The sequence below is a fragment of the Lytechinus variegatus genome, chromosome 8 (assembly GCF_018143015.1).
Source record: "Lytechinus variegatus isolate NC3 chromosome 8, Lvar_3.0, whole genome shotgun sequence".
NCBI lineage: Eukaryota > Metazoa > Echinodermata > Echinoidea > Temnopleuroida > Toxopneustidae > Lytechinus > Lytechinus variegatus.
In genome coordinates, this window is record NC_054747.1 from 41,613,647 (window position 1) to 41,625,871 (window position 12,225).

The 12,225-nt window shown below is 36.7% G+C and overlaps 1 long non-coding RNA gene across 1 annotated transcript; it reads right to left on the reverse strand.

Annotated features, from left to right (window-relative positions):
* Positions 1 to 8,981: 8,981 nt before the first annotated feature.
* On the reverse strand, positions 8,982 to 11,276 carry LOC121419500. Its single transcript, XR_005970611.1, has 3 exons — positions 11,240 to 11,276; positions 9,705 to 9,804; positions 8,982 to 9,092 (listed from the first exon to the last, which is right to left on the reverse strand). It is a non-coding gene; the product is annotated as an uncharacterized LOC121419500 (long non-coding RNA).
* Positions 11,277 to 12,225: the final 949 nt, after the last annotated feature.

Sequence of the window (12,225 nt, forward strand, 5' to 3'; positions counted from 1 at the left end):
TGGAATTCCGCATGTTTAGGGAGGAATGAAACTTCATTTTACATGACAATGACGAGAAAATCAAAATATTTCATATTTCATATAATAAAATACAAAAGAAATAGTGAGTGAGTGATGTCATCAACTCTCTCATTTGGATGTAACTGGCTCGTTCATATAACTATTTTGTTGAAATAAGCGAAACTTTAAAATGCCATAACTTTCTTATTTTACATCCGATTTTGATGAAATTTTCAGTGTTGTGCTTGTTGAATTTTTCTCTTTTTATTCAAATCAAGTTTTTGTTGGGGTGGACTTGTCCTTTAAAGCTGGCAAGGGCAATATAAACGATGCACTTGCTCCGGCGCCGGAGAACGTAATTGTGTGAAGTATTTTTTTACATTGTCGATGGTATTTTATTGGGGCCACTTTAAAATAGTCGCCCCAAAGCATTGGGTTTTGAGAATTTTTAGGGGCGATTTTGGCTGTCATGGGGGCGAAATCGCCCGTCGCCCCCGTGTAATTCCAACGCTGACCTTACATGAACTTTGACCTTGATCATGTGACCTGAAACTCGCACAGGATCTTCAGTGATACTTGATTACTCTTATGTACAAACTTGTAAGTTTCATGAATCAGATCCATAAACTTTCAAAGTTATGATGGTAATTCAACAGATACCCCCAAATTGGCCAAAGTTCATTGACCCTAAATGACCTTTGACCTTTGTCATGTGACATGAAACTCATGCAGGATGTTTGGTGATACTTGATTAACCTTACGTCCAAGTTTAAAGATAAATTCCAGTTTTGGTAACGATCTCAAAATGACTTTTTACAGAATCTAATATAATGACCACCCAAGTGTCTCTTTGTATGAATAAAAAGTATGTGCCAAAGGATTCTGGGAGAAACTGTGTAATTGCTGAGAAATAAGCAAAATAAGCGCGGATTCGGTCACTTCCGTCGGGTCTTTATTCCAGCAATAATAATACACTGTCCCACGTGTGTCTATCTGTGTTGGTGATCTTCAGTTTTTCAGCGTAGATTTCAAGATTTCACAAAATTCAGTTTTTGTAACTATACCAGATCTAGATCCTCGATGATATTCTGACAATTAAGCCTGGTTTTACAGACTTTCTCATGAAATCAGTGTTTACTGCAACTACTGGCATTTCTCTTTAATGAACTAGGTCCATATATTTTCTAAGTTATGATGACATTTCAAAAACTTAACCTCAGGTTAAAATTTTGATGTTGATTCCCCCAACATGGTCTAAGTTCATTGACCCTAAATGACCTTTGACCTTAGTCATGTGACATGAACTAGGTCCATATACTTTCTAAGTTATGATGTCATTTCAAAAACTTAACCTTAGGTTAAGATTTGATGTTGACGCCGCCGACAAAGCGGCGCCTATACAGTGCGTATAAAAAAAAGTTTACACTTTGAAAAAGCCCTGGGAATGAAAAAATATACACGTGGGTAAATTTTTCACATATATTTTTGGGTTTGGGTCTCATCTATCCAATGAAAGTAAAGGTTTTGTCAGAATGTTACACTTGAGTGCTGTCCTTTTTTTGTAAAGCTCGCAGAAATCTGTTTGCGCAGAAATGCTCATTTTCACGCTGTGTCAAGGGAGAAGGGCGAAATCAAACTTGCCCTGCGAAACATTTCTCATACATTTACCTTGCAATTGTAGTCAATTGAAATCAAACGGACACATTCAAGCATTCTGTAACAATCTTGCCACCCAAATTGAAATTTTACCACTTAGTAAGCACAACCTTTACCATAAATCTGAGGACATAACTGAATCTGAACAAAAGTTTATATCAGACATCTCCAGCATTTTTTCATGAAGTTTTTATCATTGAAAGTGGGTTTATACGTTTCATTTTTCATTTAATACTTATTTCTCCCACATTTTCCAACTTTATTTTCATTAACAAAATGAAAATAAAGCCCAAGCCATTCCATGTAAATCACAGCTCAGTGTAAAGCAAATATTGTCACGATGGCCTCGGTGTGTGGGGGAGTGGGGTGGGGCGCAACGCACACTTTCAAGTGTCTGTGGGCAAGGAAATAAGTCAAAAGGGTTAAAAGATATCTTTAAATCAATTTTACTAGCTACATGTAAATTCCACTTTTTCTTCATGTTTAAGTTCTACTTTTATTCGCATAATTATTTCAAAGTTCTGCGCAAATCATTTTTCACAAACTTTTTAAAAGTAAGTGGTGCTCACTCAAGCGGAAATATTTTTCGACAGTTACATGTATATCATCATTTGCTTTAATGGATCTGTACTAATGTTAAAATGTGGAAAAATCTTCAGAATATTACAAATGTATAATTTTACAGGATTTTTTCAAAGTGTAAACTTTTTTTATACGCACTGTATAGTCTCACTCTGCTATGCAGGCGAGACAAAAACACTCCTCGAATTTCAAAACAGACGGCTGCCGGCTGCCAGTTGTTGCAAGCAATGGCCAAATAAAAAGAGGTGATAATATCGTCCGCTACAAGCTCATTAAGAATGCAGAATTCTAGGGAAAGACTTCCATATGTCCCCCGGGGGGGGGGGGGGAGGGGCACTCGACCAAAAAAGTGGTAGGGGTGTGCCGTGGTCGAGACAAAAAACGGGGGCCTTGGAGCGGGCTTATTGTAAAGGAGGGTCCTCGGAACGGGCTTCGGAACTACAATTTTGTGAAAACGGGGGTCCTTGGAACGGATCCCCAGCGTGTGAGTACGTGCATATGCACCCCTATATGGAACGGGCGTGCGTGCATGATGCAGATAGCGCGGCCTCCGGCTCCGCCAGGTGCGCTTGCGCAGAGACGATGGTCGGACAGCGCTTGGCGGCCGCTTTTCACCAAAATTGCAGCAGATCAATGCGACCGGAACGGCCTAACGAAAAATATGCGAAGCTTTGGAGCGGATTTCTTTATTCTTTTTTCTCGATAAGAACAAAATGCTATGCCTTGGAGTGGCTTTTTTTTTTCTCAATAAGACAAAAATGCTAGATGCCTTGGAACGGAAATTTTGGTGTAAAAATGGGGGTTCCCTCCGCGACACATACCCACTATGCATTATATACTGAGTGCTCCCCCCCCCCCCCCCCCCCCCGGATGTCCCCTCCACTAATTTTAAGAAATACTTCTCCAAAGCCCCCTTCTGTCTTTCTCTGTTTTCTTCTTTTTTTTCTTCTTACTTCAGGTGGGAACTTGGATTCGAACCTCTCGCTGCAGAACGAAGCATCTCCAGTCTGTCGCCTTACTCACTGAGCTAGCAGGAATTGTTGAAAGCCATGGGTTACATAACGGTTATCAACCGATATTATGACTAGTCTACTCTCCAAGAGTATTGGGTATTTATTTTTCTGACTAAATAAACCGATGCCGTTGGGAATTACACACACTTGAATTTTTGATGGAATAAAGCCATATTTTGGTATGTATCTGACTTTTCCTTCTTAAATAGATCTTTTAGAGAGTCAAAAGAGGCCTAAGCTTTCGATCCTAGCAGAATCTTCGTCGGAGGCAAACATGACAAACATGTAAAGTGGAACAACCATAATATAGACCACAGACATCCAACAGCAACACTAGAAACAAGGAGACAAAAGGGGCATTAGTGAGAAGAGATGACCAATCAGGTTAATGAAGGGGATGCAAGAAAAGGAGTAGGCAGACACAAAGGGAAGTTAGTGTAAGTAAGGCCAAAAAAAGACCTCAAGCCAAGAGGGATTAAGATATGAGGCAGGCAACATCAAACAGGATCTGGAATAAAACAGTGATAGAGGGTATGAGGAAGAGATGAATAACGAGAATTAGTGAGAGGTGGGTCAAACCGGTAACAAAGAAACTTAAAGGCATAATAAACTGGTGCAAGGAGAAAAAGGGAAAGAATGGGGAACAACTGATCAGGTGCTCTTTCATACTTTCAAAAAAGTATGAAAGAGCAATAAACAAACTAAGAGAAGAAAGTAAGTGTAAAAATAAATCTGTAAGTATAAAAGTATATAAATATCCAAAAGGGAATGTATATGAACAAAAAAATATATATGGTGTAATTGATATTGTAATCTGCTGGGTGTGAAGGGAAAAAAAACAGAAGACTATATAGTAGAAGAAAAAAAAAACCTGTAGGGCCTATAGGTTCTATATGGAAGGGAAGCAAATTGCCTAAAGGGTAAAAGCAAATAAAGAAGTGTTACGAATCGTAACAAAATGGCCGATCGAGACTGGGGTAGAAGGAGAGAACTTTTCGTTTTTTGAGGTTCCAGTTTGTGCCCAGATGTCAGGAAACTGCCACTCGTTAGACCTTCATCCATATAATCGTGGTGAGTGCTTGATTTCTGTTTTAACTATTTATTCGGAGAATTATTTTGACCATACTTCACGCTCGTCAGGTGAGTATGCCTTACACGTGAGGTCCTGGGCTCCCGCCTGCTACGCGGGCGGGAGTGCCCTTGGTTAATAAAGAAGCTGATGCTGTATGAGAGAGGGGGTGTATTAAGAAAAAAAATACTTATTAGTAAACATGAAAATAAGCAAAATAATTAAGGGGTAAATCTAAGAGGTGAGTTGAGAGAAAAAAGAAAATACATAATTATTATATCGCCTGAATCAGGGAGGAAAAATTTGAGCTGAGCTTGAAAATAAGCAAAATAATTAAGTGGTAAATCTAAGAGGTGAGTGGAGAGTTAAAAAAAATATATAATAATTATTATATCGCCTGAATAAGGGACGAAAAATTGGAGCTGAGCTGGTATGAGATATGGGAGGAAAGTAGAGCCTAGAGGCAGAAACTAGATCTATAATGTAACTTATCTAATCTAAAAAAGCTGAGGGAAAAAAGTAGGGAGATATGTGTAGGCTAGACAGGAATAACCGTCGTTTCTGGGGATTTATTCAACAATTTCTGACATTTTACTACAATCCCCATTCACCGACGGTAATGTGTCAGTACGAGCCTGCATGTGTAATCTGGTCCGACAATTCGGCGGACGGGTTTTGTCCAGATATTTTACTTCTTTTAGATTCTAAATGACATTATATTATCTTGGACGAAGGTCCACTATTTTCGTTAGACTCTAATCTTTCTATTGATACTATATACATTTTATAATATTTCGAAAATATACGTTACCGACGAGTTATTCCCCGGGTTATTCCTTATTTTTTTACTTTCTGCCGGAGAGGAAAATATGGCAGCCGTCAACGAGTGGTGCTTTTATCAAGGCTTTCCGATTAAATTTTCGATATCTTGGCCAATCAATGCGAGCGACAAGTTCCGAACGCACGCACATCAATATGTCCAAGCGCAAAGCAGCGGCACAAATCGCGATAGGTAGCGACTGGTAAATACGTCTGTAATGATGATGACGTCATCCAAGATGGCAACTTTCGTTGACCAACGAAAGGATCGAAGATGACGATGTTTCGATCATCATTTCAAAAGAATTAGCGGTAACTGAGGTCTAAGACTAAGGTACGATATTTCTGAATTTTAAACATTTTTTTCGTAAATATGGATGTGATTTCTTTTTCATAATATGACATTTTATGTACAAAAAAACGATCGGAAAATCGGGTTTGCGCTGTTAGATCTAACGTTACTGCTAAAATACGTTGTCTGTACGTACGGGCCTCCAAGCTTTTCAGTCTACTCTATGTATGGTGAGTGGAGCCAACGCAGTTCAGCGGAACAACCAAAATACAGAGACTGAAGTCTGAAGCTTAAGGCAGCTTTTGGTCTAGCCAACGGCCCGCGAAGCCGCCGGGCGCCCCTGAGACTGCCGGGTTAGCGTAGCAAGTACTAGCAGTTTAGCACTAGTCTTTAGCGGCGAGCGTGAATTGGAGAACCATGACAATAAGCGGTCACTAATTAATAGTACAAATAATTTAACAACTAAACCCAAATACCGCTAAAATGTATTTTAAAAAAGGCGTTTCATACTTACAATCTTGGGCTTGCAAAGTGGCCGAAATCTAAGCTTTCCGTCGTGCCAATTCTCGAAGGCGAAGCTGGAGAGGACGTCGAGGTTCGGATAATGAACGTAGAGGGCAGCATTACAAGTATCCAGCAGGGGTGGAAACTCCGCTTCTGCATCCGGTCAGACATGGGGAAATTTTGGAAGGTCAAAAGTGCACACTGCTCCCATTTTTCGCGTACAAGGCTATGGACACCGCAACTTCATGGCACACCAGCGAAACAGAGGCGTGGTCATAAATTGGCCTGCGCGCACAGCGTAAAAATATGCAAACAAGCAAATTGTCACAAATTAGCATAATACGCGAGGTGATTGAATATGAAATGACCGGTATTCATAGAGCTGCGCGTCTTTGGTAAATTCATAATATATCATTGATCATTCCCCCGTTCACCCCCCCCCCTCAAGGTATTCAGTTGTTTATTCATCTTATATTTTTAATTCTTTCGCGCTTATTACTACATCAATTAATTCACTTATTTATTTGCTAGATATTTCCCTGGAAGACATTTTGGAAGCTTATAAGAGATTCATTAGTAGGATTGAACTTAGGGATCTGCTTGCTCTATTCATCAGGTGTTCATCACTACCCATTATTTTCATTACACATCATGAATAGCCACAAATATTTGTTTATTTTGGGGGGTGGGGTAAATACTTAAAATGATTAGAAAAATCTGAGCAAGAGAGCAATCAGGTCATTTTGTCTTTATTTTGAAATTGAAATGAACAATCTGGTGCAAATCTTATGAAGATTTTTTTTTTAAAGTCTGAGTTTGGGATGGGAGCAAAAGAGAGCCCAGTACCCCCCCCCCCCCATTTATTTGCTCATCAAGGCTATCTTAAAGGTCACTTCCAAATAAAATAAAAATTTTGTACCTGCCCACCCCCTATATTTCTCTATCGATTCCTTCCCCCCTCTCTCTTCCACACACACACATTCCACATAATCATGCGAGCAAACAATCATTCTCATTTCATTTTTATTTCTATCCCACTTTTAAATCAAACTCATTCATGTCTTTAATTCGGCTGCACCTGAATGTCACAGTATGCCATGTTGCAATGGCTTTTATGGGCTATCTTGCCACGCATGTTATTTTGATACTAAATACCTGTTGTACTAGTATTATACCCATGGATACCCGACATACAGAATCAATCAATCAATCAGTAGCACCATCATATTCCAGTCATATAGAAGTAATCTTCAGTGCCATTTCATCACAACACAGTTTGGTAGCAATAACATCATCACCACATATCTTTCACGCAATATAAATTGGTGGATTAAGTAAATCACGAATATCAAGATTAGAAAGTAATATTTCAAATTAAAATGTTTATTAATTAATAAATTTTTGAATACATGATAAAAATATTTTTTTCTCTGTTTTCTCACCAAAGCATCAAATTACATCGGCAAAATGCCTATAATGAGTGCAACAGAAATTGCAAGGATATTACATGAGAGGGGATGTATTTTTTTGTAAAATCTAGAGAAAAAAAATGAAAAAAATAAGTATGTATATTCACTTACATAGTTATTGATAAGCCTTACATAGTCAATATAAGGGGGGCATCAAGGATGCCATTAATAAAAAGATTATCGATATACCTCTCTCTCAAAGTCAGTTACTCAAATATCAAATCTTTTTTTCAGCATTTGCTGACAAGAAATAGCATGCTAATCTAATCGGGGACACTTCATAAAAAAAGGGGAGCACATTGCCACATTTCTCTAAAGAGTGCCTTCCCAAATCTGCACATTAGAAAATTAGTAATAAAGTTGCTTATTGTCTAGTGTTGTGAAGTGCTGCTAGAGCTGTGTTCTATTTCCAGCAAATTCTTTTATTTGCAGAGCTAATCTAATTCATTATATGGGACATCGACAATACAGTGTTACAAAAACAAAGAGATTAAAAAAAAAATAGTGCAACTTTTCACTTCCCCCAGAAAATGAATTCAACAGCTTAATGTCCAGCAATACATAGAGGTTCTTGTTTCATAAGGACTTCAATTATGGTAAATTGGCCCCAAATGTAACTAGCATGGGAACCCCAATTTTGATCTGTTGCTTTAATGTTTCCATAGTAATTACCAGAATTTCAAAGTTAGAATAGTGGTTAGTCTTAAAGGGGAAGTTTACCCTGACCAAAAGTTTATTGTAAAAATAGCAGAAAAAATAATAAAAAATATTGCCAAAGGTTTGAGAAAAATTCATCAAATAATTAAAAGTTATTAGAATTTCAATTATTTGATTTGTGACGACATATGCGAGCAGCATTCACACATAGCGAATGGTAAAAAATCAAATAAATGTCATTTTCTCAGAAAATTGAAAATGGTTTTCACCCTACCTTTTGTGTATCAATAGACAAATCATTTCATACCCGATCATGAATAGAAAACAAAATTAAGTCATCAGGAACCATACAAAATTTGAAATTCATGCATGTTATATCACATAACACATGGGGCAGCTGCTCGTCTATGACATCACAAATCCAAAACTTTGAACTCTAATAACTTTCTTACTTTTTAACGGATTTCCCTGAAGTTTTCTTCAGGGTGAACTTCCCCTTTAATGAATTGGGGTCCAGGACTGAGAGTGATTTCTTCGCCCTTTGTTCTGTCACATTGTTTTTTATTATGCACATTTTATTCAATGAAAATCCATTATTTCTTATCACCATTTATATGTCTGTAGGCATGTATGTTACATAGCCAAGACCTCAGTAAAGGCACATTCTGCATTGTTTAGATTACCAGAATACAACCTATCCCTTTCAAACTACTAATATTATTCAAAGTGCTTTCACTACTATAATTACTACATGTAGATGATTAGAACACTAATAAGGGGGGGGGGGATAAGTGTGCCCTTTGAAAAATATTTTAATCTTGTGTGAAACCTATGGACCTAAATATCTATACTCCAATTTTTTTTTTCAACAGATGTGTAGTTTAAGCAGCATTCAATATGTATTGACACATTTATTTAAATTCATTCAAGTTTTTAAATCTGTAATTGCAATGAAGAAACTGCTTGTTATGAACCTGGCCTTCATATTTCTTCTTGATCTGCCCTGGTGATACTCAAACAGCTTGTGAAACCTGCATAGTAAACAAAAAGAGAAAGGAACAAAATGAGCTGCTGATATAAATTATTCTTACTCATCTAGTCCAGTTAATTTAGAAGTTTTAAAATTTTTATGAGCCCCTACTCTTCCATGCAATATTATTTAGAAAATGCACATGTAGTAACTTATGTTGCCAGATAAAAATCATAGATCACTATTATAGATCATTATTCATATAACTTTTTTTTATTAAGTGTGAAAACCCATTCAAATATATATCAAAATATTTTGTCCTTTTTTATTTCTGTCTTCAGAGTAACTGAGTTTTAAAGCGATTTTATGTATGATTAATATAGCTAAGAGACATGGACAATAAGTATGCATTGATATTAATGGAAATACTGGTGAATTTGAATCCAAAAGAATACACTCTAAAAAATGAAGTGCTAATTTAGCTCTTAAAGAGCGTGTATAGTGACTGCACTTCGGAGTGCTGATTTGTCTAGTTCAAATTTGAACTAGACAAATTAGCACTCCGAAGGGCAGTCACTATACACGCTCTTTATCTCATCATGGAGCTTTACTTTATGGGATAACATGATTCAGAAAAAATAGTTTTTTTATATTTTTATGAAAACAAGCATACCTGGCAAGCTTTTAGATCAGATATCCTGTTACTCATCAGATTGTACCTCTTGGTGATGTGCAAATGGTATTTGACTTTGTACTTCTGACTCCCACTGGATCTGCAATTCAATATACATACAATACTTTACAGTTAAAAATTTCAAAAGTGATAAACAAAATTCCTCTCTTAAAACAATTTTTTCAGAGTTTCCAGCTTTCACAATTCCCAACTAGAAAAAAGCAGGTCTTGACCAAAAACTAAATGGTTCAAGCATACATGTCCTACTATAGTGAGGTCTTTTGTCAATCTTCAATATATATATACACCAAGCCAGCTTTGACAGATGTAGGATAATTATCATTTGTGTGATAATATGGCTTTCGCTCATTCATCAGTGCGAGACAATCATTAAATTTTTTGCACTCGTCTATAAACATGTCTGATTTGAATCTCTACGTTAAGTGAGATCCTCTTTAAGTTTGATTTTTATTTTAAAAAAGGGTTAGCTCACTTGCTGGCAGGTTTAAATGACCCTTTGCCTTTCACCACAAATAACATCAAGTGAGGACAATAAAGATAAATCAATTAGATCAGCTGCTCTCTCTGCTTAGCCTTATACTTAAACAATTCAAAATAGGGCACTATAAATTTTCTCAACCCTTCCAAAAAACAATTGAGCAGTTTGAACCCTGACAAAGAAATGTTGCCCCCCCCCCCCCCGAAAAAAAAGAATCATTAAACTCCGTTGCTAGGCTAATTACATTTTAGTCCAATGGCAATGGTCCAGCCAGGAACTAAAATAAAGTTAACTTAAATCTTTGTAGAAAAGAAGTCAAACCAGACAGATCTAGAATTTTATTTTTTTAAATCTATATCTAAGTTAGACCTATCCTAGGGCCTTACTTTTATTTAAAAAAAGAAAAACGTTAACATCTGTCTCAAATCATTCCATGAGCATGGAAAAATCTACCAATATCATTCCAAACAGATTCAGTTCATTTAGATTTAATTTCATTTCATTTTAAATGCAGATAATTATATTGAAATAGCGGTGTCGAAAAGTCAGTACTAGGCCCATGGCCTATAACTTCAAATTTCAACTCAAGCTTGTCTGACAATTAATTTCCAACACCTAATGACCTAGCCTACATCGGCAATTTCGCAGCCGGCTGGCACCGGCGATATCAAAGTCCGCATCCCGCTCTGGCTATATACGGTAATCGGTATTTGGCTTAATTTTGATGCAGCTTTGCCGTTAAACAAGTCCACATCTACCCCTGATATTTGACAATTAGAACTGAAATACAGATTTAATAAGGGCGGACATGAAGCATCCCAATTAACCAACTTAGTTCTACGAAAACTATGTTATTTTCTGAGAAAATATGTCAGTCATATTTCAGACTTATTTAGGATCAGGAAAAAGAAATGGAAATATGGAAATTGTGGTTTGCGTTGTAAACTGCACATAAAGCCATGCATGCGACGCCGAACCCCAGCAAACACATTACAATTTCAACTAAGATCAAAGTAAGGAATTGAACTTAACTTACTTTTATTCCTATGGAATGTCATTAGATTGATATTAATGTTTCCTCCAAGATTTTCTGCTCCTTTGAAGTTCACTCAGAAATCATGTTTTCAAACATCAATTCTAAAAACAGATAATTAGACTTGCTATTGTATTTCAAAAAGTTGAAATTCGCAGAATCAAAAAGAACGACACTTCGCACAGATATCGTAGGGAATTGTGGGACGGAAAAAAATGTTTAATGCATGAGGACATGAATAAAACATTAGCGTTTTATCCAATCATACAAGTGCATTGTGCGTATTTTGACGTCATTACTCATGAATTAAACATTGACCTTCCAAAATCAACCTTCAAATTGGACAAATGGCAGCCATGTTTGTTATGTACAAAACCTATGGAAAATCAAAAACGCGCGAAAAGAGTTGCCTCTCTAGCTCCCTTCGGGAGCTTACGTATAGTAAGATCGTATCTCTGTGGTATCCAGGGGCCCGTTTCTCAACACATGGACAAGTTAGTCATATCTTTATCCACCAACCACGGAGTTAGTTCCAATCTTACTAAACCTGTTTCTCGAAAGGCTTCCTAACTAAAATACCTTGATATCGATACTATCGGTAAAAAGAGCAGACGAGACGTAGCCTTAGTCACAAAATATCATAATTAACAAAATTAAAAATTATGACAAAATTGCAAATATTGTGATAAATTGGGAAATAAATCTTTTCAAAATATTAGCACACGTGAATTATGCATCATACATACTTAGACCATGAAGACTGGAGCATTCAATTGCAGAGAAAATTAAATTATGAATAATTCATTTCATGACTAAAAAATCACTTGTGGACGTTGAGATGGGTACCCCCGGGATATCCAATTCTAATAGTTTACGAAAGTAAACCATAATGGTTTTCTTTGTAAAATGATTATAATTATACGGTCTTTCATGATTCTAAACGTCATCAAAATATAGTTTAACGAAACATTTTTAATTATTGATACCGA